This window comes from Pinus tabuliformis, chromosome 2_1, assembly GCF_031772625.1.
Source record: "Pinus tabuliformis cultivar Carrire ecotype Pingquan chromosome 2_1, CPIR1, whole genome shotgun sequence".
Lineage (NCBI taxonomy): Eukaryota > Viridiplantae > Streptophyta > Pinopsida > Pinales > Pinaceae > Pinus > Pinus tabuliformis.
Window position 1 is genome coordinate 350,646,127 of NC_142299.1, and position 27,083 is coordinate 350,673,209.

At 36.4% G+C, this 27,083-nt stretch overlaps 1 pseudogene; it reads left to right on the forward strand.

Moving 5' to 3' along the window:
• Positions 1–2,280: 2,280 nt before the first annotated feature.
• Positions 2,281–27,083, forward strand: part of LOC149200300 (F-box/kelch-repeat protein At5g15710-like) — a 65,509-nt pseudogene continuing 40,706 nt past the window's right edge.

The following is a 27,083-nucleotide window of genomic DNA, read 5'->3' on the forward strand; positions in this document are numbered from 1 at the left end:
ATGGTTCAATATTAATCCATTGCTCACTTATCACCTAGAGTGTGCGACCCTCTCAGGCCCGCAGTTCTGTAGTCACTCCATCCTGTAGAACAGAGAGCGCCTCCCGAGGGAGTGTAGCCATGTTTATCCCAACTCCCTTCAGCACACTAACCATAGGTCCATCGGCCTCATTTTTTGTAACCAGTGCCCCTCTGGTAGCACTATAGTGTTGGTCATGTGAGCACGCATCATTTCCTGAGCCATGGCCATTCCTACTGCGAGGTTGGTTGATAAAGTACCAGCATGAGGAGTGTGCACCTACGACTCCTGTATTTGTGTTTGGAGGGCCCCCAACACCATCTGGTTTTTTTAGCGAACTACTAGGGGGCCTATATAGTGATGTCCTGCATTGTCTCCCCTATGTCATCAAGATCCCCCTCAGTGAGGGTGATCAGGTCGAAAGAAGTCTTGGAGACCTTCGACTTCTTCTGCAGTCCCGCCTGCTCTCTCGGGCACTGTTGCTTTAGCTATGTGGATGTTATCTGTGTTTTTGTGCCACCTTCCTCTTGATCTGTCTCTTATGCGAGGGAAGGAAACTTTGCTCCTTCACGGTCCTTCTCGGCTTCCCTCTGCTGCTCTTCCGCTGCCTTCATGGCATCGCACGCCTCATGCACCTTGGTTGTTGCTGCTTCATTCCTTGTCTTCTCTACCAACTACGCCATCCCTAGTTTTTCTTTCTCCTTCTTCCTTTGTGTAACGAACTCCTCTGATTCCACTGTGGAGCTAGTGGGAGCATGCCACTCTGGCAGCCATGACTCAAGCAAGACAAATATGACATCGTCCGTGCCCAGGTAAGGTAGCTCATTCCATTTCTTCGCAGAGTCCTTGTGCACCTTGATATATACATGATGGAAGTTCGCCTTGAACTCCGTGAAGCTCTGTAGACTGTTATAGACAGTGGGCAATAACCATGGCTTGTGGTTAACCCCCATTCTGATGTTCATCTCCATGAACACCCAAAATATCTTGCTACCTCTGATCCTTTGCACGTTTTTAGTTTCCCATAGTGAAGCGCACTTCACTACTTCCGAAAGATCCTACGCAATCATGGGGAACTGGTTGTCGTGAGGAAATTCCCGAGCCACCAACACTATGGATAGCATAAGCCATGCATAGTGGAAAGTCTTCCCCTATTCGCGTGCCTCGCGACAGTTTTCCAGGAACTCCCTACACAATTAATCTACCTATATAAATTGGACCCCATCTTCACACTACATGGCAAGTGCAACCATTGGCGTGGGTACCTCATCCGTGCGACACTTTCGCATAACTCTCCTAGCTAATATCTACCTCGCAACTTGACCATAGCATTATTGATATTGGAGATCACGTACCCTCTCTTTTTCTTCTCCATCTTGAAATTTTTCTTCATGGCCTCCGCGATGCCCAAATTATCACTTTTACCCTCGAATATGTCCGATGGATCCTCCCCTCTGTAAGGGATCTGGGTAATTCTGTGAATTAGATGATCTGTGATGGGGATGGGCTACTCTAGCCACAAACACCCATCATTCACAAGGCATACTAGCTACATGATGACAAAAATAGTCACTGGGGCGCGATTGTAATGCAGAACCTAGAGTAGGTATAACAACCCTGCTTTCTCTACTCCTCGCAATCACTTGTGCGGCTCCAATTTTATGAATCCCACCGCTATATTTTTCTTTGGCTGCATTAGCTACACGGTTGCCAAATGTGGGAATTTCTCGTGGGCTGCAAGATCCTAGTCTTCAAATTTTAGAACCGGCACCTGTCCCAAGTTCTCTCCATCAAAATCGCTATCATCAGGTAGTAGTAGAGTCTACAGAGAGCTCTTGCTCTCATCTAGGTCCTTGGGCACCCTTGCTTTCCCCTTCCGTGGAGGAACATACGCAGGAAATCTGGTTAGAGGGTCCACACCCTAGGTTTCTTCCTCCATTTCTTCGTCCTCCTCCTCTTCCACTAGGATTTCCTCAAGGTATTCCTCCTCCTCATTAGCTTCCAAATTGATCACTTTCCCCTTTTCATCCATGGTAAGTTTAGTTCTCAGCGAGTTTCTAGGCGACACACGCACCAGTACCATAAGCTTCTTATCTTTCTTGGGTCTCAGCATGCACGGTGATTTAGGGATTTCTGCAACTATCATGGTGCTTTCTGGAGCATCTCCTATTGTCATGGCTTGCGTGGCCTCTTTAGCAGTCATCTCTCTAATATCCATGGTTTCTTCAGATGCTACCATATTGTTGTTCTACAAATCTCTTAATGGCTCAGGTAAGTGCTCAAACAATGCCTTTGACTTCAAAATATTGAATAAATCAGGGTTCATGAATCTCTGGGAGCGCAATAGCTCAATTCTCAAATAGCCAAGTGTTGTTTGCTGGGCTGCCCTTTGCAATTTATAGCACCTTTTGAATTCAAATTTGATCCTTCTCCCCAAATATAGTACATTATTGCTCCCTTGGCGGCATATTTTCCAAAATATAGCTCATAAATTTCGCCTTAAATGCCTACCGCCCACTCCATTTGTTCTCAAACCAAGAATCACATCGTGAATAGTGACTATGATGGTCACTTTACAGCCAACCTGCATGGCAGCACAACTACCCTTGCGTTGTCGCGGACCCTGTGACATCTCACTACTACACGCAATCCTAACATTGCGTAACTCTCGGGTAGAGTAGTTTATAGTCCCACACCTCCTTTTTGCTACCTAGAGAGCTAAGACTGTGCTTCCCGTGCCTAGTCAGATGGACGAGCCACTTGTGTAAGGCTTTTCCTGACTACCATTTACTTTTCCTGTGAAGAGTTCTCCATTTAACTTTACGAATTGCACCGTGCCACCATCTGTGATTTCCTTAATAACATATGGTCCCATCCCATGCAGCAAACTAAGAAACTCTCGGTGGTGGTCCCCAAATCTGTCAATATAATCGAGACCATCCTACTTTATCACTATGGTCTTTCTATCAAGAAAGTCCTTCTTTATTCCTTCCTCAAGCTTCTTGACTTCTACTTCCACCATGGCGCTTTTCTCCCTCAACCAAACTCTCTCATTCATGAGTTCTTGGAGCCTAAGATCACCCTGCTGGATCTCCTCATCGAGTCCCAATCTTTCGTCTTCAAGCTCTTCCAACAGTGTGAGCCTTTCTTCCAGGGCTCCGTGGTCCATTATCCCTACGAGTGCCACTATGCACAGACTAGCCATGATAGACTCCATAGGTATTATGGCCTCTACTCTATCAACCAACCAAAAAGGCATTTGTCCGAGTATGCGGAGGTCGCAATTACTTCACTGTGCATTACATACCTTGTTCAATGCGTTATACACCTTGTCAAATTCTTCCATAAGGATAACCTTTTGCATGATTGTTCTTCCCACATACTATCTATCCAACCTTAAGAGCCAACTGAACATCTCTGCCCCCCCAAAACAAGCTTATTGACTATACCTCTCAGTGCAGAGCTCATGCACATCCGTGTAGGTTGTTTTCCATATGTTTGCATCCACCTAGCTAGATGTGCGAGTGGATAATCTTACCCATTGTATTTATCTATCAATCACACTCTAGGCTTCCCAAGCCATCTGCACGGCATTCTCCTGTATTCGTGCCAGTCCTCCAAACTCCCTTTGTGTGTACCCCACCACTTCACGGGCGTAGCCCAATTGAAGGCCTGGAAGCATTTCTTTTTCAGCATTTCTCTTTCAAATCTATCCAAGAAGGTATCTACCTCACTTAACCCATCATTAGTAGGGAGTTATCTTCCTTCTGTCGATACGCAACGCAGTGACCTTGTCATCATGTTACAATTCAGTGTAGTCACCTCGTGTAACCGATTTTGCCATCGCTCCATTTCCTCATCTGAATCTTAAGTACAGGAGCTCTCGCACTCCCATGCAAGTTGTCCATCCGCAGTGGGATTCACCCAGTCTTGGTTTCACTTTATTATCTTATAGATGCAGTCCAAATCATCATCACTTTCATAGTCGTGCGCCGGCTCTGTATAGCACAGTCCTTCAGTAGGGTATAGAGGTATAACTACGCGTAGTGACTTCTTTTCAAAAATCATCTTGTGCTTCTTTAAATTAATCACCCCATTCATGGCAGTGCCCTAATGAATTCCTAAGAGTGCGGGATAGGGATTGTTGTCATCAATAGTCTTTATTAGTTCAAAGTCTGCTAGCGTGCTCACTCCCTCAATATCCCCAATGATTACTTGCAATCATGCCATGGGTATTATTTTCTGCTCGTTCACCATTCATAGCTGAATAGGAGACCACTATAGCATAGGCCTCCCCATGCACTCCCATGTTTGCTTTGGAAGAAAATTCGCGTCTGATCCTCAATTCATAATTACTTCGTCCTTATCATATTCTCTAATCTTCATAGTTAACCTCATTTCGATTCCTGTCCTTGTCTTATGCTTCACAATCTTCCGGACCATGCGTGGTTCTCCTGGCATGGTCCCAGCGCATCTATTAATGAGTTCCTGTAATCCCTTTACAACCTTACTATCGCGCAATAACTTCATGCATGTTTCCAAGGACGTCGTGAGCATAGATGGGTCCACCTCCGACTCTGGCCTATCTTTGCTTCCTAAGGTGGAGGCATTAGCAAAGATCTTCTTAGCTTCCATGAAGGTTTCCTTAGCGCGCTCCAAATCAAACTCTGCTTCTTTCGCCGGAGCTTTGCGAACCCAAGTACTATCTTCGGGCTGTTTGCCTTTGTCATCTCCCGCCACGATTCCACATCCGAGAGCAATGTTCACATTCGGATCTTCCTCGCGTGGCTCAGACCTCATCATTTATAGGTTTTGAGTCAGAGGGAGGTGGTAGCGCTCCTTTGTCATGTATCCTAGCTATCAGTGTAGGACAATCTTCTATCTCATGATCAAACAAGGTGCAATATAAACAAAACAGTCACGTCGGATTCGTACAATTGTGGGCATAATGTCCTGGCCCTCCACAATTGTATGAGATCAGCTGATCATGACCCCTTCCAGGTCCTCCTCCACTTCGGCCTCGTCTGCGCCGCTAAAATCCTGTTTGTGCCACTCTTGCATTATGGTCTAGGGGTTGTGTTTTGGTTTGAACTCTATAGGTGCGAGTTCTATCCATCATCAACTCATAGCTTCTACAAGTGTGCTCATCGTGTCCCACTGACCTACAAGAGTTACAGAACAATTGCTGCGAATTTTGTGTATACTTTTGTAACAAATGGTAGTTGTCTGTAGCGTGTTTCCCTCCTATTTGACAAATCACGCACCACAAAGTAGGCACCATGCTAGGTCCTGCTTGTGCTTCTGGCCTTAAGTGCATCGGTCCTCCTCCCACAAGGTAATTTGTGAATACTAGGAAGTGGTCCTTATCATGACCCTGACCCTTGCATTTTATGCACCACACCTCTTCGTGCACTTTTGGTTGGGCTGCCCTGTCCTGTTTTAGACTCTGCATCTCAAGGGATAATTTTTTCAACTAGACGTGGATCTGCTAAACTCCCAAGTTAGGATCCTGCATGAGGGTCTCATGCAGCCTGATCATGATCTCTAAGGCCTCTGACTAAGTCATTAACTTATGTTGCGATAGCGCACTACTTAAATGTGGTGTTAGCGATGCTACAAACCATTCATGATGTTTTCCATCTGTTAGATTCATATTAGCTTCACAAATCATCCACTTCAACCTCTGATCTAACTCCCAAGGTGTTTAACCTGGTAGCATCATGATTTCTTTGAACCGAATGATCGACTATGCTTCAGACTTTGGCCTGCTAAATTCTTTGTTTAGCACTACTTAGATATCCGCGATTCCCACATTTTGATTATCATTGGAGTGCTTAATATACCAGGTCAACGCACGATCCTGTAGGGGGCTAACTAGTGTCACTTTCTTTATATTGTCATCTGTAACTCCCTGCGCTTCCCATACAGCCCTTACAATGAACCAAAATTGGTTTGGATCCTCGTTTCCCAATCCCTTGAACACAGGAAACTTTATCATTCTTGCCATATTCACTCGTGATGTTGGCGAAGGTGGTATAGGTGAAGATGGAGGTGAAGGCAATGAAGCTGGTGGTGGTGTGGGTGGGGGTCGTGTTCATGGAATTCCTTGCCTTATCAGGTGGATCTCACTTCGCAGCGAGTTCTTCCTCATCCCCTTGCAGAGGTGAAATCAAGCGGCTAGTTTCTGGACCCTTATTTCCTTCGTTCCTGTATTTTTTCCACTTCACTTAGCCCCAAGCATAAGGTAATTGCATAACCCTCTTTTCACATAATAACATTTTAATCCAAGTATTCAAGGACTTTACATACTTACCTCATAGTCCCTTCAGAAAGCCTCTCTACCTCATTATAGCTGACTGAAGTATCTACCACGAACTTAGTAATGAATCCTCCTGTCCAACCAACCTTCAATTTCATTCTTAGTTGGATTCCAATGATACGACATCAGACATCTCTATTCAGATTCTGGTCCGAAAACGGAACCATTTGTTGGATTGATGGGGCCTGACCCAGGTTCAGAGTTAATTAGCCAAGAAAATCCCTACACTACTGGCCTTTCGGCATCAACCCATGGTGTGAAAACTAAAGTCTCACCTGAAGTAGTATGGGGGGATGCTAGAACCAAGTTTCCACACCCTAGAGATGTTTGAGGGGTCGATTTAGTCCAACTGTGCCTACCTTCGTGCAAGTCACTTCGCGCACTGTCCTAACTTGCGAAACCCTCGCGATCTGCTAGGATTTCCTTTTACGTAGCCCTAACCAAGGGTTGAGATGCTTTTGCACTGCTAGGGTAGCAATCTGCACTATTTCCCCAAGTTACACAACATATCTTACTTATCTTCTTACAATTGTTAGTTAACTTCACATAAACTAATACCTTATCTCACATTTACTTAATCAACACAATCATATATGTTTGCGCACCATATAGACAATAGAAATGCAAGTTATACCCTATATATTCAATACATAAAACAGGAAATATATACACAGAATTGATGTAAAACTTCTATTTATTAATGCTTCAACAGTTATAGACTCGACTCGCCCTACGCACTTTGATGCAGGGGTCTACGCACTCAATTGTGGACTACTAGGCCTCTACGCACTTAGCTACAGAGCCTTCTCCTACTCTACGATCCAAAGACTTGACTCTACACTTAGATCTTCCACTATCCTTCTATTCCATCATCATTCTAACTCTTCTATTGATTGATTTACAACTTAGAGCCTCACTCAGATCTGTAAAGTCGACATTACATTGCAAAATTGAGGGCAGACAACCGTATGACTCATTTACAACTTCGTGGTCCGCACCCACAAAATGCAGAGTCTTTACATCAGATTTACACTTTTTAGCCAAAATCTGGGCTTTTAGCCTCAAACTTCCCTTGGGCGATCCCGTGCCCAACATCATTCATATATCTCAAATGTTGAAACAAATAAATAAAACATGCATGTGCCAATATATGCACACAACTTGAAGCATAAAAGGTAAAAATTTACCTATATCCTTGAGGTATGTGTTCTAATGAGTAGGTGCACCTTCATCCAAAGATGTGTTGACAAATAGTATATCTATGTGTTAATTTTTTTTCACTTGATTTAGATAAAAGATAACCTGACTTTCATCTCATTTTAAGAATCTTCATAGGTAGATGAAAAAGGGTCTAAAATTGTGAATCAATGTTCGATGTTTGACATATAAGAATAGGTGGATTTGCACGAAGATTAGCACTATCTTTATTGCTTCCTCGTGATGACTCTTATTTTGAGGAGCTTCCTATTGGAAGTTCTTTGTGATTTTCATTGTCTAAGATATGTTTAAATTAGGGTCACTATGTTGTAATGGGTCAAGGATGCTTCTAATGCATAATGAAGTATGTAATGACCTTTTTCTCAATAATCATCTGATATAAGAGGTTAAAACTTGACACAAAATGAACAATAAATGTCATGACCATGTAACTTCATTCACTTATTTTGTAAGCTAAATAAATGGTTGAGACTAAAGATACCAAATGCACCTATGAAATATATCACTTTTCCTTTTAATTCCCTATAAGGTGTAATAGAACTTGTTTATCTATTATATTTACTAATGTAATTATGGTGTGCATGACTAGGGGAAGGCTCTAATAATTATTGTGTATAAATAGTATGATTTTTTACAGTGTGCATGTACAATATGTAAATCGAAAAATCATCCTTCTCACTCAGTGATATAAGAGAATGTGGTTCCCAAAGAGAATGATAATCACATAAAAAAATTTCTTAATATTGATGAATGATAACATCTTCCACGAATCCTATTCTAGGATTTGTAAAGAATGTTAATGGTACTAAGATTTCCAATGGCACTTGGTTTATGGGAAATTGGTGCAAATAGGGTAGATTTGTATTGGATGCTATAAAGTTTGAGTGTATAACAACATTGAACCATGGGTGATAGGGTGTTAACATGGTGAACGATTGTTAGAGTAGTTTTTTTGGGTAGATATGCAAAGAAGCATCACATTGAAAGGCTAACACATGTATAGCACATGGAAGTGCGAAGAATAAGGAAATAATCTCAGTCAATTTTGTATAGACTAGCATATAGTAATATATACTAGCCCATAGTAATGTTTTCCAAACCGTAGTAATAATTTACTACTAAGGGGTTTTGTGTTGGCTTACATCCAAATGTAATCCTATAAGTAGGTCAAGGCTGAGAGGTAAGAGACGTCTTGAGATGTAGACATATAGTCCTGTGCTGTAATGATCAATGGTTTGCTATGAATAGTGAGTAGTGATGGAATTAGTTGTAGTGAAATATTCACAATAGTAATATAAATATTTTTTTTGGCCTACTCTGTTTATTTGTGCAATATGTAGTGGCTTTTCTATTTTTCATGATTTTGTTACTTTGAGACATATGCATGATGGGATTATTGCACATAATTGGGGTATAATTCATTTATTTTTTTTGAATAATAATAATCAATAATATGTTAAATTAGGATAGTTATAGGTTGTTTTATTCTTCAACACTATATAAATGTCTAGTTCCTGTAGCTTCCCCTAGATGCTTAAGGTGACACTTCACTTGCTCAAAGGTGTTGCAAGATGAGATGGTGTGTGAAGGGGTTTTGTTGGAAAATTATCTTGAAGCCCAAGTTTGCCACCTATTCCCCAACAATCATGATGGGTTCGTAAGGCATGCATTTCACTTAGGGTGGGTTCATATACCATATAATGTTAAGCTCACCTTGTTATATTCCCTAGCCACTCTAATCAGTTAATGATATGATAATATGTGATGGGAATTTAATGTTTAAATAATTCCTAGCAACATATAGATCTAGAAGATATACTCGTGATATGGTGTTGTGGTATGAATATATGTTGGAATGTAGGTTTTACTTATTTCAGAAAGTGGTGTGTTGATGTTTGCATAACTTATCAAAGGGTTTGTGGTTCCAATTAGTTGATCACCATCTACCAAAGGTGATAGGTGTAACATATTATGTGCTATTAAAGGATTATAAAAAATGATCAAAAATCAAATTATAATTACTTGTAATTAACTATTGAATGGACATGTGAAGCATTTTCTAAAGAACTTGAATGCTAGTATGGGTGTAGAAAATGTTTGGTGTTGTATAAGTAGAAAAATAATGATAACATCAACTATTGTGTTGCATTACCACTTTTACATAAATGCAAGGATGGGAAGGTGCATTGTGTCTTATATACTTGGTGTATTAAGTGTATAAAAAATATTTATCATCACATGGGTCACTCTGGGGATATTAGGGATTAAATTTTGGATGAACTATATTTTTCCAAAGTGTAGTGGTGTGCTAGTGACTATTTTTATCCCACAAGCTAATACAAGATAACTGTGAAAAATGAGTGTTGTGTTGTTGGTTCAAAAAGAAATAAGATGCAAGATTTGGCCCACTTTCACTAATTAGTCTAGAAGATGATGCATAAAAACATGTTGAGAACCTGGTTATATTATGAATTTATAATAATTATATGTTTTCCCATGATTTGGTAAAGGTGCTAGAGATAACTTCATTATAACAACTAAGAGCACTGAGGGTACTAGATTGTGAGGTACGAAGATAGACAAATAGGAGAAGGGAAGCATACGAAAGACACTATTTTTATTGAATTTTCCTAAAATAGACGAAAATAAATGATGTGATAAGGAATGTGTAAGAAAAATGTGATTTAGAGAAATGAAAAGGGAGTGGTATATTACTCGATTAGTAGAATGAGTAGGATAATTAATATACCTTTTGGTACAAATGGGATGGGTTATCTTGGTGAGAGGTACAACAAAGATAGAGATACATTTGTGTAAGCTATCTTGTTGTACCACACCATCACGATAAATAAAAAATTCCATAAAGGTGAATGCATAAGGCTCTACTCCTTTACACATATTATAGGTGCTAAAACATTCATCATATTTGGAATTATGTATACCTCACATGGAATTTTGAAGAGTGAATTGAGTAGTGTTTTCACTTTGAAATTGTTAGTAAATAACATACTCAAGGAATGGTAATAATTCGCTTTAGTCATTAAGAGAAAAGAAGGAACTCTTATAATAAGTCTTGGAAGAGGTAAAGTTTTGGGTGGAGGGAAAGATGTATGAAATTAAGTTGAATAAGAAGAATCAAGGGAATGTTCAACTTTCCATAATGTATTTGTCAATCTAGATTATTTTTGTAATAGAATGTCATTTACATTGGTGTGGTTTTTTGTCTTCTAATAGTGACACTAACATTTGGGGAATGATGTGTTAAGGGACATAGTGTATGGATTAGAATGTTTCATATGAGGTAGAGGGTATAAATGGTTGTGATAAATGTTTGGTGAACGATAGGTTTAAGGTTAAATGAAGGAATGAAGTGACGAAATTTATCTAGCTTTTTTCTATAATAAGTGCATGGAGATAACGTTTTTGTTGTAATATTCTCTCAAAAAGTTATAATTCATGATTGAAAAGTAAATGAGAAACCATGATTACACTGGAAAACAAGTACCTCTTTTGGGGCCATGGGTATAGAATTAGATTTGAAGATTGGTCAAAAGCTTGATATAATGTTCCATGATTTGGCCTTGTTATTTGGGAAGATGTGACCACCTACACATAGAATTGGATAGATAACTTAAAATGTAAAAATATTATCTAAGAGAATAATATAAGGAACTAAGCATAAATGCACTTTTTTGTTAGAAATAGTAGATCTCACTTCATTTGGCTTAATGTAGAAATTTGGTGAAACATAAATACTACCATAAATATTAAGCCAAACCTTCTATATGGTTGTTGATAATAAAAAAAAATTCAGCTGGTTTCATATGATGCAAGACTTAAAGTATTTAACAATACTACATATCCATGGATTCAAAATTTCATCATGTAGTTTTCCAAGATATTTAGAGAATTACATATTCATGTTGTAGTATAAAATAAAAGTAGTAGGTTGGTTAAATATTGCATCAATGATGAAAATAACTATTACTTAGACAAAGTTATTTAAATGGAAATATAAATCATTTGAGGAAGAGTCACTATACATAGATGATATACCATAACAAATTTCTTCGAAGAACAAAAGCATTGAGTCTATGACACCCTAGGTCATGCACCAAAGATGACATATGTTGGAATGGAAATCTCCACAAATATCTATATATATATATATATATATATATATATATATATATATATATATATGAAAATGATGGAATTGTAGGTGGTAGGGAGGATCCCAAATGACCAAAATCCTTGTTTTATATGAATGTTTTAGGTGGATGTTAAGCCAATAAAATAAAAAGACCCTAAAATTAAGACTCCCTAGGAAGAGATTCCTTTAGGATTGGTTCCAAAGGAGAGTTTGGTGAGAGGATTTACTTTGAAATAATATATCTAATTAGGAGACCATTACGGGTGGGATTTTGTCCTTCAAAGGAACCTAACATTATGTGAATGTTCAGTGATAAATAATCCAATGAATCATATTCTAGAAAGTAACAAGGATTAGATGATAGGGTCTAATACATAATTATGGAGCTCATTCTTAAAACTTTTCATATAATTTCATAGCTCAAAGATACTACAATAAGGAGGAGATTAAAATATATTTCTTATCTTTATTCATTCAGATATATCCTTATATTTTGTAAAATATCCAATTACATTATTGCTTGACACATAAAATACCTAAATAATGCATGCATGAGGGTCAAAGGCTAAAAAATAATGATAAAGTATACATATGAAAATTGCTAGAAAGATGAAGCATGCAACTTACTAACAAAACCTACTAGGGTTTTTTGAGAAATATATCTTCTTGAGGAAGTGTCCTATGAAAAGTACATGTTCGAAGGAAGATTATCTGTATGTGATATATCATTGTATATTTTTTGTTTAAAATTATGTCCATTTTTCCTTTGGCGATAGGCATGTGGATGAGGACAATAATCTTGGGGATTCCTAATTCTTTTTTAGAAAAGACAACATCCATATAAAACTTCTCATAATATCATAATATATGAGCTAAATATATATAAAATAGCCCCTTTGCAATAATGTCATGTTTGAGAAACCTCGAACAATATTAACCTCAACACATATTCTGGTGTATATTGAAACACACAATTTATAAAACAACATCAATGAATTATGCGTCCAACAAGAGTATAGTAAAATAAAATATGCAATGATGTCGCATGAACTATTAGGTAAGTCCCAATATATACTAAAATAAAATGTTTAATGATGCGGCGTGGAGTATCAATTAAGTCCAAATATACACTAAATATATCATTCAATGATGTTTCATGAAATTCCAAGTAATGCACAAATTGGAGCTCCAATGTATTTCAAGATGTGACAAATACTCTTTTGAATATTTGAGTACATATTTTTAAGGAAGTTCTTACATGTTTTGTAAGTTTATATAACATGGTATTGAATTCCTATTTTCCTCTATAATACCGAAATCACTAAATCATACCATACAAAACTAGGATTTAAGTATTTATCATTAATAATAAAATGTGGATGATTGTTTGAAGACTTAGGTCAAGTCATGCATACGTATGGAGAAATTTTTCATCAATCTAAAATTTCTTACATATATTCAATCAAATATATTTCTTTTTTCATTATTTACGTTTCATAGCATGTTTCTATAGAGTCCATATGAGAAATAATTGTAGATAGTATTGAGAGATAAAATGAGACATATTCTATCATGGACTTTTGTAGCATCAACACAAAAATATTGGTTTTTAATGTAGGGAAAAAAGTTTTGAATTCTTTATTTAAGGATATTATGGTATCATTATTCTCTATTAATAGTGAATTTCATGAAACTACATAATAGAATTGCACAAAATTATGATAAACATGAAATTAAGACATATGAACTTCATAATTGAAAAAACATTACAAATTCTCAATTTTAATATAAAATATTTAAAAATAAAGAAAATATGTGAATTTATTTCAAAATTTATAAAACATAATAAGAATACTTATGATAGTACCATATGTTCCTTCAAAGTGGTAAAAAATAGGTATCACCTCACTTCATAATTGGGACCTCACTTAATAATTGGGACCATGTTGAGAAATTATTAAGCATAACTAGAGGACCTATAAATCCATAAGAATTTTATAATCATGTCATGTTTTTTCTAATATTATTATAATAAAAGCTAAAAAAATGAAATAAAATTAATCAAGGTAGAAATTCCTGAAATTCCTTAGACGATCGTCTCTAACATTATAAAATTTGGTTTCATGATGGGTGATTTTGGAACCCTATTCAAACATTTTAGTGAGTGCTCAATGGATTAATAAGGCCCTTCGGTTGCATCAATCTTCACCATATTATGAGATAAATTTTGAATGTTTTGGAAAACCACTAATGAACCTTAAATCAAGTTTTGTTCATTAAATGGGAAAGCCATAACTCAAGACATTTGATAGCTATGGAGGAATTAGAGAGAAAGAGTACGGAGAAATCCTAAATATTCTTATAAGGAAATGCACTACATGGAAAGCATAGCTAGCAAATGCAATGTAGAGATCACATAAATAAATGTCTTTACAACTAGAAAAGTTTTTCGATGAGTGAAAATATTAAGTTAATGTTTTTGCAGTTATACCATTGTAATAAAATGACGTTTGGAAGTGAGAATAATTGGATTTCTAGTAACCAATCACATTATAAAATATAGTTTTATATTACTATTAATCCAATAATAAAAATGGGAGAAAGAAAATATAAAATCCAAACATGGTTTTTTACAACAATATAATTTTAAATCTCAAATGCAATTTATTTATTTTTTAATTAAATTTTCATATCATTATTATAATACATAAATTTATGAAAAATTTTAAACAGTTTTCGTTCATATATTTATTACTGAAAGGAATGCCTCAAGAAATTGGTATCACACATCATAGCTATGAGAAGGCTACAAATTTGATTTGACAAACATGTAATGATAAGTTTCTCAACAATGTCAATTGATATATAAATGGTGAAACAATAAAAGCATATGTGCGAAGGAAAAACATATGCATATTTTTATGCTCTTGACCTACGAGAAATCCAGAATACCAGAAATACGAAGAAATATAGCCTAGAACACAGAAGGAAATGAGAAAAACTGCAAAGTATTTTATTATATAGAAACAGATTCAGTGTTCACTTGCCTCTTCAAAGGGGCAACCTCTAGTAGAGCAGAGCTCGATTACAATAAGACTCAATTATATTTCCTTTACTAACTAAGATTATTGATAGCTAAATGACATCCAACAACGTAGATACTAGTGGTCCCTTGCATAACATGCGCTAACCACTTTATTTCTTAACTATGGCCAGTTTACAAATAACTGTGCTCCCTTTTCTCTAGTGCGGGTCAACCACTTACAATTATTAATATTGGGTTTATTGACTGTTTAGCTAAATATGACTATCGCTCGACCCATTGGGCTTATTGCATAAATAAAGGGGTTAGGCTTGGTCCCTAACATGCCCTCCCCAATCAAAATTAGCCTTGTCCTCAACGTTGAAGTTGTGGAAACTATTGAAGAATAGTGGCTGGTTCCATGGTCGCATCTTCTAGAGAGGTGTATTTCCACTTGATGAGGGCTTCCTTCATCATGCAGCCATGGAGATGTCTTTAACGAGTATCGAGGGCATGTTCTTGTTGGAGCCAAAGTGATCCTTCCTCACCCCATTAGGGTAGACTTGTTTGAACTCTACAATTGTTCCCCACCACTTTCTTGAGGCCTAATACATGGAAGGCCAGATGGAGTTTTGAAGTAGGTGCCAAGGCTAGTTAGTAAGTGGTTGCTCCTATGCGTTGAAGTATCTACTAAGGTCCATACAATTTTGGTGCTGGTTCCTGGTAACCTTTTTATTTGAGAGATGTTTTCATATATGGTTGCAGTCACAAGAATACCTGATCCCCTTCTTGAAATGTATGCTCATAATGATGCTAGTCTACCAATTGATTCATTCAATTGTGAGGTTGGTGTAGATTACCTTTGAGATGAGCTATCATGGTGGCATGGTTCTATACAATTTTATCAACTCCCTACAACTTAGAACATCCAGGGATATAGGAAATAGGTGAACGTGGGAGTTAGCCATACACTGCCTCATATGGAATCGTCTTGGTGGCTTCATGATAGTTAGTATTATACCACCATTCATCTTAAGGTAGCTAATGTACCCATTGATGTTACTTTGCTAAAGTGAAGAACCTTAGATATGTCTCCAAATTCTTTTCGATTGCTTCTGTTTGACCTTAGATTTGGGCCTTATAGTTTGAAATGTTATTGCCAAAATATCCTTGTGAAAGTGGGGTCGCAATCAAACATAATGGAAGTCAACATACCATGCAGTTTGAAGCTCTAGTCCAAGAAAACATGAGCCATCAAAGTGGGGGTAAAAGGGCATGGTAGAACACAAAAATGAGCATATTTAGAAAGTTTGTCCATAACCACCATATGCGGATTTGTTTCCCTAATTTGGGAGACCAATAATAAAATCCATGCAAACATTCGTCCACAAAGAGGCAGGGAGTGGTAATGGTTGTAAGGTTCCCAATAACTTGATTGTTTCCCCTTTTTTGCATTGACCCACATCCCATTCAACTACAAAAGTAAGAATGTCATTTTTCATGTGAGATCAAAAGAAATAACAATGAGTGTGATCATAAGTCTTCTGAAAGCATGAATCCCCTCTAGTTGTAGATGAATGCAACTAGTCGAAAACACAAGTTTTGAGGGTGGATGCTAGCAATATAACTACTTGATCCTTGTAGTGAAGAATATAATCCTTCCAAGATTAGTCAGCTGAGGAATTAGGATTTTCTCTCAAGTTATTAATAATTTGGGAGAGAGAGGTTTGGGAGGACCATTCCTTGTAAGCCTCTTCAATCCAATCTAGTATGGGAAGAGATATTGATAGTAGTGTGATCTCATCTTCAAATTGGCATGATAAAGCATCAACTACTACATTGTCATGCCCTTTCTTGTAAATTATATCATAATCATATCCCAGCATTTTGGAAAGCCATTTATTTTATTTTGGCGATGATTGAAGTTGCTCTAGAAAATATTTTAGGCTTTGATGGTCCATTGAGATTTAGAAATGTCCCCCAACAAGTATGGCTTCCAAGTGTCTACTACATGTAAGATGGCCATCATTTCTTTCTCATATGTAGATTGACCCAGATGTTTTCCACTTAGTTGTTGGATGGTGAAAGCCAATGGTCTATCTTCCTCAATTAATACAGTGCTAATATTGGTACCAAAAGCATCACATTCAATCACAAAATATTTGGTGAAGTTTGGTAAGGCTAGTACGAGAGTAGAGAACATGGCTTGTTTGAGAGCCAAGAAGGCTTGCTGAGTTGCACCAGTCTAGAGAAATAATTTTTTCTTGAGAATATTAGTGAGGGGTCTAGCAATGTGACCAAAATTGTGGACAAATTTGTGATAGTGGATAGTGAGACCCAAGAATCCCCTCAAACTCTTCAAGGTTTCTGGTTTGGGCTAATTTTACATTACCTATATCATTTTTGGATCAAACCTCACTCCTTCATGACCCACAATATGTTCCAAATACTTGAATTTTTCCATGCTAAATGAGCACTTAGATAATTTGACAATAAATTTGTCATCCTGGAGTAGTTGCAATATCAGGTCTACATGTTCAAGATGTTTGTCCCAGGTTAGGCTGTAGATGAGAATGCCATCAAGAAGATGAGGAAAAATTTTCGAAGATATGGTTTCAACAGGTGGTTCATGAGGCTTTGAAAAGTAGATGGAGCATTACATAAATGAAATGGCATGGGTAGAAATTTATAATGGCCTTCATGAGTTCAGAAGGCAGTCGATGATATATCTACTTCGTTCATGCATATTTGGTGATAGCCCTAGCAAGGATATAGCATCGTAAATAATTGAGCACCATACAATTCATCAAGAAGTTCATTAACAACCAGAATAGCAAATTTTTCCTTTATAGTGAGCTTGTTGAGGGCTTGAAAATCTAAACACATGCACTCTTCTCCATATTTCTTTAGAACCATGACTACTAGAGATGAATAAGGGTTGATGCTGGGGTGAATAACACCAGCTTCGAGGAGTTCCTTGATGATTTTTTCAATTTCATTTATTTAGGTGAAAGGATATTGATAGGGGTGCACATTAGGCGGTTGGGCTCTTGGGACCAAAGGGATGCTATGATCATGTTCACCCCTAGAGGGTGGAAGCTATTTAGGTTTATCAAATACCCGTTGGTGGCGATCGAAGACCTGTTGCGTCTTAAGATGAATATGATGAGTAGTGGATTCAATGGCCTGGATGTCATTCAATTCGATGATGACTCCATGATGTCCCTTCATAAACATCTTATCCATTTGATGCGAGTTGATGATAGTAGAAGCACCTTCCTGGAGTCCTCGTAATGTATGAATGTTTTCATTCTGCTTAAAGCTCATATATAATTCCTAGAAATCCATTTGATAGGCCCCAATGTGCGAAGCCATTCGTCACCGAAGACAATGTCACAACCACCCATTTCAATAGAAAACATGTGGGTTCTTATGTGGTAGTATCCAATCTGAAGCTTAATATTTTCACAATGACCTTCAAATTTCATAGTCCCCCTATTAACGATAAGGACTTGGAAATTAGATGTTGACCGCACAAAGCAACACATAGATTTTGCAACTCACTTATGGATAAATTTATGAGTGTTGCCACTATCAATCAATACCCCTATTGGTTGATGTTAATAGATGCTCATATTTTAAGAGTTTGAGACGAAGAAATGGCAACCAATAGATGGAGTAAGATAACCGGCTCATTTGGCATAGCTGTGATATCATTCTCAATTTGGGTTTCCCTAAATTCATCATCAGGCACCTCAAGGGATGCAGCTTCCTCACGTGAGTTGTTATTAGAAGCATCAATTTGAAATAATTTTGGTTCCTTGCATATATATCCATGGGAGTACTTGTCATCACAGTAGTAGCACAATCCTTGTTTTCCTCTTTCACCCATTTTTGTTGGTGACACCTTTTGAACCTTAAGTGTTCGGGTGGGGCCCTGAGCCTAGGTGGGATGTGCCTTGGTGATGAAATTTAGATGATTGGACTGGGCGGTTAAAGTGATATCCACCTATAGGGCCTTTATGTAGCCGTCCAACCAAGTAGCTAAGTGGTGCGTGCGGACATGGGATTGGATGGATTATTTTAAGCTTCTGATGAAACATTTCGAGTAGAAGTCATCTCCTATACCGTCATTTCTGATGGTCAAATTCTCAAAGCATGCAATGTATTCCTTTACTATTATTTCTTTTCAGAGCTTAGTGAGACAACCCAAAAAAATAGATTCATGGTCAAAGCGATCACATATGGATTTTGAAAACATGTGCCAAGCTACTTTCCCTCGATAACATTTTTGATGCCACTACCACTATTGCCATCTCTCCTAGTCCAAGTAAAGGACTCCCACATGTAGTTTAGTTTGATCTTCAAAGATATCATTATGGAAGAAATATTATTGCATTTGTGCTACCTAGACTACAGGGTTAGAGCCATCAAATTTGTACATGTCTAGCTTGGGTGTTTGGTGGTTGGAATGGTGGTGATTTCCATGGAAGTGAATGTGATGGCTAGAGCCTCCTTCCATGTGTGCATCAACACTAGGATCCTCCCGAGGAGACTTTTGAATAAGGTATATTAGTATTGAGAGTTGTGTATTAATCTTGTCCATATTTCCCTGGAACACTTCAAACCTTTTTTCAAGGTTTTTGATCCTCTCATTGGCCATAATTTGAGATCTGGTGCCAAGCATACACCAACCTCAGTCAATTACTTAAGAGTAGTCTTGTTGTAATGAGTACGAGCTTGAGAGTCTAATGACGGGGGTCACCTGAAGTTATGGTGGAAAACAATTGTTGGGATCACCGGAAAATTGAAGGCTTATAAGTGAATGGTACCACTATAGCCAGCTCATCGTCTTGAAGCTTATGGGCTAGGTCTCTTGCAACCCTATTGCAATGGTCTCAAAATTGTTTTTTTTTTTAAGTATTTTTATTCCTAATTGTTCAATACTGCAGTGGCTAAATTTCAAAAAAATTTCTACTGCCCAATGTCGTACGAAACTTAGTCCTTCACTGTAGTAAATGAAACCCCAAGGTCTTGGTCCTACTGAATATGTTGTGACAATCTGATTCAAAGTATGGCAGCCAAAACCCTCATTGCACAGACCATATGATATACACTGTGAGAACCCCAAATAATGAATCTTAGTTGTATGGTAGCAGCACAACCCCAACTACTAGATCAGATTTGGAAGATAAGGTAGAGGGTGATTTGCAAATAATTGAGGAAACTATGCTCACAAAGGAGTGTCATGTGCTATAGATTGCAATATACATGGGTGTCCAATAGTAGTACTCGATCCTATCTTTTAGAGCACTAACTAAGGAGGATTGACTGTACCCTTAGCAATACTAATCGACTACCCTATTATACGTGTGAGTGATCTTCCCAATTTTTTTTCTCTATGTACTGTAGCAGCAAGACGACCAATGAATTATCTAAGGTTAGGTTTCTGGTGAGCATAGGGGGTTTCCAATAAACCCGAGGGTACGTGGAAGTGTAGCCTATGTGTTCTTTTGTCTAATGCACTACTACTTGAAGGGGTACCCATAGGAGTTATGAGGGAGTCCAATAAATGTGACCACCTCTTGTAGTTCTTGCATGCATGCCTCCCCAAATCCACAAGTTTATGCTCTTAATGATAGATCATGTGGTTTAAAGACGTTGGAACATGTGTTTAGCCTGAAAACAATTCTTTGAAAATTGGAGGTACAATTGTTCCTGGAAAGTGCTCTGATACCACTCATTATTCTCTTGACCCGTGATAAATTTAGAATACAAGAAATAGGAAGACATATAGCCCAAAACACAAAAGGAAATGAGAAAAACTACAAGGTATTATATTATTCAGAAACAAATTCATTGTTCACTTGCCTCTTTTATGGGGAAACATCTAGCAGAGTAGAGATCAATTACAATAAGACTTAATCATATTTCCCTTACTAACTAAAACTACTTATAGCTAAACTACATCCAACAGCCTAGCTACTAGTGGTCCCTTATATAACACAAGTTAACCACTTTACTTATTAGTTATGATCCATTTACAACTAATTGTGGTCCATTTTCTCTAATGCGGGTCAACCACCTACAATTATTAATACGAGATTTATTGACTCTCTAACTAACTATGACTCTCACTCGGGTTGTTGGGATTATTACATAAATAAAGGGGTTAGGGTTGGTCCCTAACACATATAACTTACCCAACATCCTTACTCGACTATTCGACTATTTTATTGTTAAAAATAACTTTAATATTAAAATAAAAAAATATATTTATTTAATATAATATTATAAATAATAAATTAAATAATTAAATAATTATAATAAGGATAATGTTAACCATTTTTAGAATAATAGTTATGAAATTAGGAAAACAAATATGAAAATCATCACATCAATAAAATAACCTTTAGAAACATTATGAAAAATGAAAACAGGAAGGCCATTAGAATTTTAATTAAAAAACAAAAGAATATTAAGCTGCACAAATGTTGTTTCACTTTATCGTTGCTTGGTCAGGAGTATAGATTTGTATGCCATGTACTTTGTTACGGTGATTAGTGAATTATGAGTAGATTTTCTTTGTTTTTCTAATTTGGTCTTGGAATGTTTTCATAATATTGAGAGCCTTTGTTGTTGCATAGATAGATCCATTTCTCTCAAATATCACAGTGTTACTTGCCTTTTACAGATTACAAAATTGAAACTTACTATTTTAAGAAATATCTAAGAGATTCTTAAAAAAACCAAACATATCATACCTAGAATAAAAAAACAAAATTTATAATACTTAAAATATTCGGATTGAAAGTATGTTCAATGGATATCGCTAGGCTTGATCACGATTTGAAACTTGTGTATAATGGCATCTGAACTATGATATTTTTTTCGAGTCATTTAGTTATACAGTTTAAGTCTCCTTAGATTATTCATTTATAGGTTCTTTATATAGAAGATTAGGCTCGTTTCTTGATGGTTTCATGATATTCGTTTCTCAGACTCTGGTCTCATCCCCATCTCAATATATTTTGACTATGAACATCGCTTTCATGTCCATAATTGTGGAGTGGGCCTTGAGGATGTGATAACTTATTTGACATATTTTTTTAATAGAAAAAAGAAAAACTACATTCATCATGAAAAAGAGGAGTTAAATATTTATGCGCAGTGGGAAGAATGATCGACAACATATTTCGTGGAAAATACATGCGAAAGAGATTAGAAAAGAAAGACTACCTACAAAGAGTCATCATAAACTAAGATAGGTCAGTAGGATTATAGGAGTCATAAGGATGAATTCCAATACATCAGAATGACTCCAAGAAAATATTCTTGAGAGTAAGAAGTTGTCACAAAGATGCATCACAGAGGCATAACAAATAACACACTAAGGAAAATGGGTAGAAAGAGAGCCATCCAAGACTAGGAAGTAAAGGATGCAAAGTCATAAAAAACTCTATTGAGAAGGAGATCAAAAAATATTAGGCCAGTTTGGAGTGAGACCCCATGCTTTGAGAGAGCATCTGCCTCCAAGTTCTACTCCCAGAAAACATGAAGGAAAGAGATGTCGAGGAAAGATGGTAGTAGAGATAAGATATTGGCCATCAAGTGATGAAGGAGAAGAACCTCAAGATAACTTTTCCCTTACACCCACAAAGTGACATCCTTCACCCTGAAATTAAACTTAGTCCCTCCATGCGAAAAGAATCAGTATGCACCAGCATGTGAGAGCTTGATAAAATGTCAACATCCACACTGACCCTTACACAAGGCCCCATCAAAGAATACAATTGGGAAAAAATCACCCATGTCGATGAAGGAAATATATTGGCAAGAAGATTTGGTAACCCAAGGTCCAATCTCATTGAAGTAGGGAACAATATTGAGATTGTTGGCCATAATATCTGGAGGCTCATTTTCAAAAATGTAGGCATTTCTGGTTTTCCAAATACCCCAAAAAACTTACAGTGCAAGATCTCTATGAGCTTCCAACATAAAATACTGGAATTGGAGGCATGAAATAATAAAGGTATGATCCCCATGTACATTTATTTTGAGCAGAAATTGTAATATCCCTAGCATAAGCTACTGTAAAAACTCTCGTAAAATGAGTGTTGTTGAATAATTAAATATTATTAATTCTTATATGGATATTATAAGATGGATATTCCTCTATTTCTTATTTACAAGAATATTACAAGAATTAATTCTTAATTTTGTATTAAGAATAATTTATATTCTTCTATGTAAATAAATTATATTTCTAAGTTAGTATATTTTTTGAGTTTTAGAACTAATGAGTCACAGTTTTAGAAAAGGTATGGATAAGTGATATTTTTTCCATAAAGGAAAACACCAATCAACCTTGAAAAAGAATGAGAGATTTATGAATGATTTATAGAGTAAGTTTAGGATTTAACAAAAATCTTATTTATGGTGTCATTTACGGAATACTTTTAGGATTTAGAAAATATATTGAATTTTCTTAATTTTTCTTATTGTAATCCTATTGAAAAAATATGAGAACTGATGGCCAATTGTGTATAGAATCAAGCCAAGACAAAGGAATGAGTGTTTTTACATAATTATACGCACAAAATTAGTTGAATGAAATTCAGCTTGGTGGGGAACTCATCTCAGGTTTGCTTCATCTCTTACCTGACCATTGTTGGCTATAGTACTTTGGCATACATGATCAATTCGATGGAGAATACTGTGTCAGGAGTCTTGCTGGGCTGCAGGATTCCAAGCACGCATTAAAAGATAAATAAATATGCTCTTTGAAAATTATTGTGTTTGCGCATGGTGCATGAAGAAATAAGAATCAAATTTATTTTCTTAAAAAAATTCATATGATAAAGAGTCAAGATTATTTTCTTGGGAAAACCTCAATGGACTTTTGTGCATAGGGGAATAAGTGTTTTTTTCATTGAATTCTGGAAATATTTCATGTTCATTGAATTCTTAAAATACTTTGATGGCTAAATAATTGTGTGAATTTAATGAGTTATTGAAAAATAGGGTCCAAATAGGTCATCGTATCTCCCAAAACATGATAGATGTGTAAAAACAGAAAGAGGTTTTTGTAAACATAGAAATCGTGAGGGGAAAATCTTAGCCCAAACACAAAATTTAAGCAGTTTTATATTTTGGGGGGAACTAAGTTTTTATATTAGTCCCCTTTTCTATATTTAGTCCAAAAAATATTTAAAAAATAAATAATTATTACATTTTAGCCATAAATAATAAGTACAATAAATATTCCAAAGGCCGGATTCGACTGTTTTGGAGGTTGGATTTTCTTGCAATCACCCCAATTTCATGGTTTACAGGTCGTATTTAGTTGCAATTTCCCTTATTTCCTGGTTTGTAGGTCGTATTTGGTTGCAATCACCCTCTACCATTCTAGAAAATTGAGGGGAAGGTTGAATTCCTATGGGATTCGCATGTATAAATTCTATAGTCCCCATTGTTGAGCTGCAAGTGTGTAAGTTGTGCGTGTGTAAATACTACAGTGCGGGTTTGTGAACTCTACAGTATGGGTGTGTAATTTCTTTTGTCGCTTGGCAAATGCACTTTTATTTAAGGCAAGGTGGTTACTAGTACTGGAAATGTATTTCTAAGCCCTTGTACTGGGTTAATTTTTTGTGCTTTCTGGTTTTCCCATAGCCAGAGCTATTTGATATTTGTATATTTGAATAATTATTTCAATGGATTATGACTTGAGTATTTTTTAAGGGTGAAGGAGGCTTTTTTATTATTGTTTTATATTGTTTCTTGCTATGAAGGAGCATAACGAAATACGAGTGGGTTCTTTGGGATCTAGTTTTGGATATAGAACTAAGTTTGATATAGACCGCTCAGAATCGAGGCCATTCTTAGAGCTATTATTGGATTAGTTTTTGGTTCTTTAGATCATATAGGCCACATGTATATGAGGATCCCACATGTGGAGCCACAAGTTCATTCTATATTTAGTTATGGAGTGGTCCCCTGTGGGATACTACATGTAGGTGTTGCGCCTTATAATTGTCATATTTTCCTTGCCTTATTTCTCAATTTTCATAGCATTTTCTAAGTCTATTGTGAAATTAAATCATGTTAATGAACAGAGTAGGGATTTTACCTGCATTTTATACGCATTTATCATTTTATTATTCTATGGATGAATTTGATTAACAAAATGCTAATTCTAACAAATTGATCCTCGATATTGACACAAATCTATTGGCTCATTGATATTTGATGTTGTTTGAAATTGTTAGAGAATACCGCACAAGCCTCAAATTTTTACACCTTATTTGGAATGAGTTAGTTGAGGATGACTTTTCAACCTGACTTCTTGGATGAATTAAGATCATTGTAACTTAAAATAGAAATGTTAGATCCCTATAATACTAGTGTATTACCTCATTGTTATTGTGAGTGTAGCCCCCTTATTATTATTTTTGTGCCCATGTAGTCCCCAAATTTTTATTATTCTGCCCCATGGATGACCACTATTATTATTGTTGTGCCATTACATTATTATTGTTATGTTGGCTCTAATTATATTGTCACCCCTTAGACTCGTATATATAGAAAGGAGGTTTTGTCATTTGAATCATCCAAGAATTGGTAATTTGTGTAATGTAAAGGATGGTTCCCCCTTGAAGATGCTAATTTTGAAGTCGTTGATCTATTCGTTGTGTGAGTTAGTTTCATACATTTGTTATGAGAACTTGGGATTTTAGGGTTTTTCTTCTTCAAACAGGTCATCTTGGAATTTGCAGTGTAACATTTTTTTCTACATAGCTTCATAAGCTACAAAGTTTACCACGTGGAGCCCGAATTGTGATAAAATTCATGTAAAAATTTCAAATCTTGGTTCGCTATATTTTCAGAGATATAATCTGGGGAAGTTAGGGTTTTTGCAGGCTCCAAAATTCCATCTCAAACAAGTGACCTAGGGAAAATTGTCATAATTTTCCTTTCCAGAATCAGATTTGAATATTTTAAAATAGGCTGAAATTGAACGGACTTTAGTTTTTCATGTAGTAATTTCATGGCCGAAGTTTGAAACAATGACATGTGACACTCCGTAAAAGTTCACTCTTTTGAACGAGTCTATAATCAGGTCATCATGGGAGATCGAGAATAACTCTTTCCTGAAGACTCCAATATTGTTATTAATTATGGGGTTGGTAAGAGGACTCAGAGGGCTACCATAAGACAAAATTTCAAATTTTGGAGATCCGAAACTATAGAGAGACAACAGATTCAATATCGATCTCCTACAAAGCATTAAAAAAGGTGTGTAGTTTTTAAAATTTGCATAATTTTTGTTTACAAAATTAGTTTGAAGTGATTCAAAGGGAATACTAAAGCATAATTATCATTAATTGATGCCCCAAAGAAATAAAATGGAGACATCTAGTAAGAAACATGAAAGCTCTACTATGACACATGAAGAAGAGGAATAACTGAAACATGATATATGAAAATTACAAGACCAATTGCAACATATTTCTCTCTCACAAAAAGTAATAGAAGCTAAGTTGGATGGCTTGAATAATGGCATGGAAGCTAAGATCAATGGTATAAAAGAAAAATTGAAAGGCAACATGGAATATTTGAAGAAATATTTGACAAAGTTGTTACAAGAAATGCTTCCTAATGCTGAAAAGGTAGTAGAGGAAACTCATGATGAGAACAAAATAAATGTTAAACATGATTTCATAGACTCTAATGTTGGATTGAATACCTACCATGTTCCAAAAATCGATATAAGGAAGTGTGATGGCAAGGATCCCGTAACATGGATACTGCAGATGGAGCAATATTTGAATCTCCATAATGTGAAAAACACACAAAAAGGTACGCATTGAAACTTTATATTTAGAACCCCGTCAATTTGTATGGTATCTATGGATTTTCTCTCATAATCAAATGTTTACTTAGTCAACTTTTACAGAGTAAATTATAGCACATTATGAGTATACAACGAACAACACCTTCTTTAGTCAATTGATAAATCTCAAACAAAATGGTTCAATGGTGGAGCATATTGAGGACTTCCATAAATTTAATATAAGGGTAAATTATATTCTAGAGGAGAATAGGATTGATTTCTTCATAGGGACTTTAAATGATAACATCCAACATGAGGTTCGCCTTTGGGAACCTGATTCATTCGAGAAGGAATTTAGGTAGGAAGGAAAAGTTGAAAGCAAAATTATGGCCACAAGGAAGCCCACCACTCACAACTAGAATATGGAAGTTTTGTTGCTCCTAGACTTCCATAACGTACAAGGTTTACACCACAACAATTGGAAGAAAAAAGAGAAAAAGGGATTTGTTAGAGTTGTGAT